Raw genomic sequence first — 7,208 nt, 5'->3', positions numbered from 1 at the left:
TTGCCCTTGCCCTTGGGCTCATATGTACCTGAAACAAATCCACAAACTGTAAGCAAATGCTTAGTGAGTCCCCCCAGAGCATACCCCACACACAATCCACATAACACATATCAAATTAGCTATAAAGCTACATATATCACATAAGTCATGCATACAACATATAAGGAAGCCATGGAAACCCTCCAGGGTCTTACATCTAGTGCCACTGGAACCCCCACGTGGTCTTAACTACCTTCCATGGGAATCCCACATGGTCTTCCTGCCATGGGAACCCCCACATGGTCTTCTCTACCAAGTAAACCTCATACAAACTAAACATGCAAATATACTAGGATGCCATGGAAACCTTCCAAAGTCTTATACTAAATGTCACAGGAACCCCCACGTGGTCTCAGACTACTGCCACGGGAACCCCCCGGGGTCTTCCATACAAATGTCATACTAACATACGCATAATCAATCGACAATCCACATATCATAAAATGGGTTGGCCTTGGTGCCTAAGACCCATTGGTATGGCGAGAAGACTCGCCTCTCGAATGTTGAACTGACAAGCTAAGATCAGACATATTCCACGCTCTGATCCTCCTCAATTACCTATGAACAACATGTGATTAACTTGTCATAATCCCAGAATACCATAAATACCCCCGAAGTCAACCCTGGTCATAGTCAAAGTCAATAGTCAAGGTCAACAGTCCATGTTGACCTCAACTCGTCGAGTGCATCCAGCAACTCGTCGAGTTCCTCTCGAGTCCATTCCTCTAAATCCCGTACCAACTCGCCAAGTTACCCTACTGACTCGTCGAGTTCAACAATTGTCCAGAAAACTAATGTCCATTCAGACCAAAATCCTAATCCTTCACTGCTCTCATCCAGAACTCAGAAACGGGCAACCCTACCCTGACTCATCGAGTCAGCTAAGGGACTCGACGAGTTCTTTCAGTCCCTTTCAAGTTCAGCCCTTTTCAGTGGGATCTAAGGTCCCAAACTCCAGATCCAAAATCCCTTAGTGCAGATACCACGTAAAGTTGCAAACTTTACGTGCATGCAAGGCCCTTCAAGGCTATAACAGCGAAACTAGGCTCCTTATAAGGTTTTTGTGCATGGAAAGGGGCTAAGCTACATAAAGTGAGCAGCTTTATGTCATTGGGGACCTAGAGAGGTCCAGATCTGGAACCATATCCTTGTGATAAGTCCAGATCCGAGTTTGACTCCATTTTGCACCAAAAATAGTCATTTACTTCCAAGAAAAGGGATCTGATCAACTAGAGATCAAGGTGACATCTTTATACCTTAAGATGATGGCCAATACAAAGTAGATCTCGGATCTACTGTTTCTCTCCTCGCTCCTTCCTCTTCAAGCTCTAGAATCCTTCACAAATACCCCAAAATTGCCCACAAAAGCTCTTACTCTCACTCAAGAAGGTACAAGGTCGAATTAGGGTTTTCTCTGGCTAATAGGGTGATAAGGGAGGCCACAAGAGGCGGATTATGTTCTTTAAATATGGTGCAAACCCTAAAAATTAGGGTTTCTCTTTACAGCTCCTACTCGTCGAGTCGGGGTCTTCCCACTCGTCGAGTAGAACCTAAACCCCGCGTCCTCATAATAGTCTTTACTCAACGAGTTGGAGCACCCCAACTCGCCGAGTCCATGCACAAAACCCTAAAAATTATATAAATTAATCAATACCTGGAACAAGTGTTACAAACCACGTCGTGGTTTGATCTTTACCACGATGCGGACCCTGTTTGCCCAAATTGTGTTTCGAAGTATGGGCTGACGATTCCGTCTTTGCAGAGAATTCTGAAGTGCGATCCATTTGTGATGAGTGTCCAACCGGTTCCAAACATTGTCAAATTTCTAGGATTTTATGGTATTCATGCTCAATTGGCCGATTTTAGAAACGAAGAGTCAAATTTTACGAATCGGTCCAAAAAGAATATTAAATGCAACGGATGGATGAACAACGACGTTATTAGAAGTTTATTAAGTTGGGAGTCCAACTTAAGACTCACGCAAAAAAGAAGCATTTATCGGGAGACAGCCCGACTTTTTAAATTAGTTTGCATTTTATTTTCATTTTTATTATTTATTTTTATTTTTAGTTTTATTTTTGATTAAAAGAGTTTTTGATTATTCTTCTTTTTTATTGCAATAAATTTTTAACTAAGAAATTGATGATTGGCGAAAATATAAAAGTGGAGTGATTATTACGAGAAGAAAACAAGAGATGTGATACATAATTACACGAGAAGCCTTGTTTGATTTTTCTAAATTATTTATTTAACAAAATAAAAAAATATCATTATTTAAAATTAGTAATACAAATGTCAAAGTGACGATAACAAATGATTAAATAGTGAATTGCAGGTTTGGGTTGTATGTTACCTTTTTAGGGTTAATACACGATGCAATGTTTTAAAAACATGTATTTTAGTTGAACCGGTATGGTGACCTGTTCCCGGTTCAACCGGTTTAATCGGTTCGAACGCTGAGTAAACCGGTTTCTATAATTTTTGTATATTTTTCCGTATTTTCCTACATACACACCAGTTTCTATAATCATGTATTTAATGTCCACATGTTCAAAAATTAACAATACACATGAAAACAAGTTGCAGATCAATCTAAATAAATTAAAATAACATATAACCATAAGTTTTACATCAATCCACGCACATCTAAAGAAAAATATAATATCGAAACAAAATATAATCCTAGATGAATACAAACGCATCAAAAACTTCTTAACATTTATCATGTGTTTTTATTCAGATAAATCTAAATAAATGTGAAAAAGATTACCAAAGTTTATTATGCAAAATGCTTCATTTTCATGTGTTTTTATTTTATTTAACCGGTTCAACCGGATTTTTGTAAAAACCGGCCGGTTCATTCCGGTTCAAAAACAGACATAAAACTGATGATAGTTGAACCGCTCTAATCTCCGGTTCAAACCGGTTTTAAAACATTGATACGATGTCTTATATTTACTTTCTTGTTTATCTATATATCTTTTTTATTTAGAAAACTTCTAATATTTTTTAATTTTTTCCTTCTAATGTTTTAACAGATTTATCGGTCGTCTTTCGGTAACTTTATCTTTTTTTCGGTTATCTTTAGTAAATTTATCTTTTTTTTTTTTTTGAAAAAGTAACATTTCTTAAAAAGAACTCTTCTATTTGACAAACCTTTTATTTGGACAAACTTTATAGTTTGGCTTATAATTCACATATTTTTGTTGTTGATGTCGCTTAGTGTTTTTGATGCATAGATATGGATATTTGATTGTATCTATGTATGTTAATTATGAAACTCGATGTTCCAAGTCTGCTAACTTGGATGAAACTGTATACCAAATGATTATGTGTCTGCTAATGTAGAGACGGAAAGTTTTGTATATGTTGACTTGGATGGAATCAACTTATAAAATAGTTCATTTAGTCTAAGTTAGAGACACGGTGTTTTGCATCTTTTAATTTGGAGACTACATTTCTATGTTTTTTTATCTATAATTTGAAAATTAATAGCAATGTAAGGAATTTGTTTACTATGTTATTATTGACATGACTATGGATTATAACAAATCGAGTCTCCATGGAATATTATAAGATTATTAAAAATCAAATCACAAGAAAACTAAAACTAGACTTCCAAACAAAGATTGAAAAGTTGTCTTTACTTATTATTATATATATACTAGTTTATAACCCGTGGAAACCACGGTTATAAAATTAATTCAATTTTCATAAATTCATAATTATTAATCAAATATTTTAAATAAATTATTAATTAAGAAATATATCAAATTTTAAAGTTAGTTATAACTTCAAATTTAACATATAATTAAAAAAGTAAATGTTTCTATAAAAATTTTAAAATCTATTATTTAAAATTTTAACCTCATTAATTGTGATAGTGATTTGTCTAATATATCTATTTGACACATGACATAATATTAATATGGAGGTGTATTAGAGTGAGACATGACAAAATGAGATTAAAACTATTCTTTTATTAGTATAGGGATTAAAGTTGTGGAAGAAATGAATAGTAAAGTTGGCATACTTTGTCCAGCTTTGGCCCCTTGATTTACATATCCGGTCCCTGTACTTCTTTAATTAATTTATTCATGTCCTTTTGTTTGTGTTCCATTCAACTTCCCATTTTTTTGGCAGAATTGGTCCATGTATTATTGTTGGAAGTTAGGAATACTAAATTTGGATGTTTTGACAATTTTGCTCATTATTCTTTACCCATTTTGACATTTTTGGTCATTGCAATCAATATTTTTACACTTTTTTGGAACCTTTTAATATTTAAAGTTTGGCCACAAAACTTTAACGGTTTGACAACTTTGATCCCTTTTCTAAAAAGCTGCTAATTCCTACCCCTTTAATTCTTTAGCCATTTTCACACTTTTGGTCATTGCAGTCAAAACTTTTACATTTTTTGTCCGGGGCAAAGCCCGGACTTTTCATCATTGCACTTTCTATGTCTGTCATATTTATCAAATTCGGAAACAACATTGAAAGTTTCTGGCCCCCGCGTAGCGAGGGTAACCTTTCTAGTTATTATGAAATTTATGTAAGATGGCATACCAGCCTAAAACGTTATTTTTCATCCGCAACAATTTTTTAGCATCCTGTTAACAGATTTTGATATGCTTTTTGCTAACAATAACTGAATACAACAAAAAAATGTTTTTGAAAACAATCTAATGTTTCTTTCAAATTTTAATGTTGAAAACCACCAAGATAAAACATAATTGGAACAAGAACAAGCGAATTTTAAGCCGAATTAAAGAAGTTCATATTTGTCAGATATAACGCATGGTTTCTTGAAAAAAAAGTTAGGTTTTTCCCTAACCTTTTTTTTTCGATTATTGGTAAACCTACTAAGAGGGTCATGACGGAAAAAAATATAAAAATTTATAATAAAAAATGGTTTAAACAAATCCAAAAATATAAGTTTTTTATAATATTAATACTAGTTTTTATTATTATCAACCCGATGACAATTTATCGCATTATTTTTGAAATTAACTAAAAATCTATCTATTCTATCTATCTTAATAAAAGAATCTTTTTTTCTCTACACACCTCTTCCACATTCATTTTGAGCCAAAATTGATTTTACCAATATACCCTTCACACATTTAATGTGTATAAATCATTCCTTAATTAAATACTTTTTAAAAGACAATTTTTAAAAAAATTGGGAAGTATATACATTCATATGTAATTAACAACTTTTAATATGCTTTTTAATGGTAATCTCTAAATATTATTAAAAGAGAACATTTAATTCTAACTTGAAGAAATCAGGGCTATTGATTGTATTTCAATCTTATATTTTCCACCATTGGATTATTTGTTGACATCATCTTTGTCAACCCTTTTATTTTTGTCCACAAATTTTATAAAACATATATTACGTTTTAAATTAGGAAGTCTATTAATGACAATTAAATCTCACCAAAAATAAAATGAATTAAATTAGGAATTCTATTAATAACAATAAATCTCACCAAAAATAAAATGAATTAAATTAGGAATTTTATTAATGACAATTAAATCTCACCAAAAATAAAATGAAAAAATGCTCTGCCCCATGCCTCATTACCAGTACCCCTACCATCTCTCCATTTTTTCTTTACATAATTTATCGAACCTAAGTTTTGTAGAGGGAAAGAAAATGGGGAAAGAAGAAATAGAATATATGTCGCTTCGATCTGTGTAGATTAGTCTAGTGTTCGATCATCGTTAAAGAAGGAGGAATGATATAGAGATAAATTTCTTTGGATTCTAATTTAATTTGGTCGTAGTTTAGATCGATTTTGGGTACGTTTTAGATTATGTTTCTTTTATTCTGTTTCAACTATGAAGTTCCAATCTATAAAACCTTTCGATTTAAGTTTAAATCCATAATGGTTACATTTTCTGAATTTGCTTCGATTTTTGTTCTTATGATCTGTATTGTTGATTTTGATTTTTTAAGTTATAGATATCTGGAGAGCAAAATGATGGACACAGCAGCATCGCTACCTCTCATCTATTGTTTCAATTTGGAAGATATGTCCACTAGGTAGTGAATTTGTATATGTCGATTTTCTTTTTTCTTTTTACATTTTTGTATATTCATTTAGTCAATGATTTTTTTGTGGCTTACCAGGTCGTGAATGGAAGATATACTGGAGTCAATATCTATAGTGCTTTATCCATTCGATCCCTTCCTGGATTTGGAGATGGAATTTAAACCCTTATATCATTGAGTGATCCACATATTCTACAACTCAGCAAAACCCAGTAGTGATATGTGTTTTGATTTATTGTAAAAAACATCTTTAAAAATACAAAGTGGGCTCTCAGAAATAAGTTATTCACTTATCCTTTTTTAATATTATAAAAAAACATCTTTTAGACTCAATAGCAAAGAAAAGACAAAGTTATAGTATACCATGTAAACAGATTACATCGATAAATCTTATTGGAAAATGTTTGGGATTGATTAATTTTGGTTAATTAGCAGGGTTTTTTTTTGGTTAACTTGTGTTGTCTGGGCATGCTGAGAAGCATAGTAAGAACCTTGCACAACCTTATTCTTTCGTTTAGCTGGTTTGAATCTTCTTATTGAGTTTACTTTCTCAATGATAAATGGGTACACCCTACACTCTTGAAAATAGGGTTGGTAACATTGTGAGTATCAAGGTTTTCTCAGCAATAAGAGAATATATTAGTATAAAAGTTGCAATATAAACCATTTTTAATTACATAATAATAACTAAACAAATATATGTGAAGGATTATCTTTATAATTTAAATTGCAATATATAACATAAAAATCGTATGAAATTTTCATTGTTCCATTCCATGCCTCACAAACATGTTTCTGGAATGGAATTACTTATTCTATTATCTTGCTTTTACGATTACATATCCATTCCATTTCTTTGTTGTTCTATTCTTTGCAACCTCACATATCTCAAAAAAGTAATTCAGAAATCCATCATACAATAGAAAATGTTTTATAAACTCCTATAAGGGAATAAGAAAGATAAGACTAAATGAGTGTATGGTGTTAATCTAATTATGATGTTCTTTCGTCTCTATTTGCATGTTTCTAGCTTGTTTGTAGTATTGTCTATAAAATATTGTTGTTATATTTGAAAGTTCATTTTACCATTTTCATCTTTTTGTGTGTA

This window comes from Lactuca virosa, chromosome 5, assembly GCF_052849685.1.
Source record: "Lactuca virosa cultivar CGN04683 chromosome 5, Lactuca_virosa_CGN04683_v6, whole genome shotgun sequence".
NCBI lineage: Eukaryota > Viridiplantae > Streptophyta > Magnoliopsida > Asterales > Asteraceae > Lactuca > Lactuca virosa.
This window is presented reverse-complemented; position numbering follows the sequence as displayed.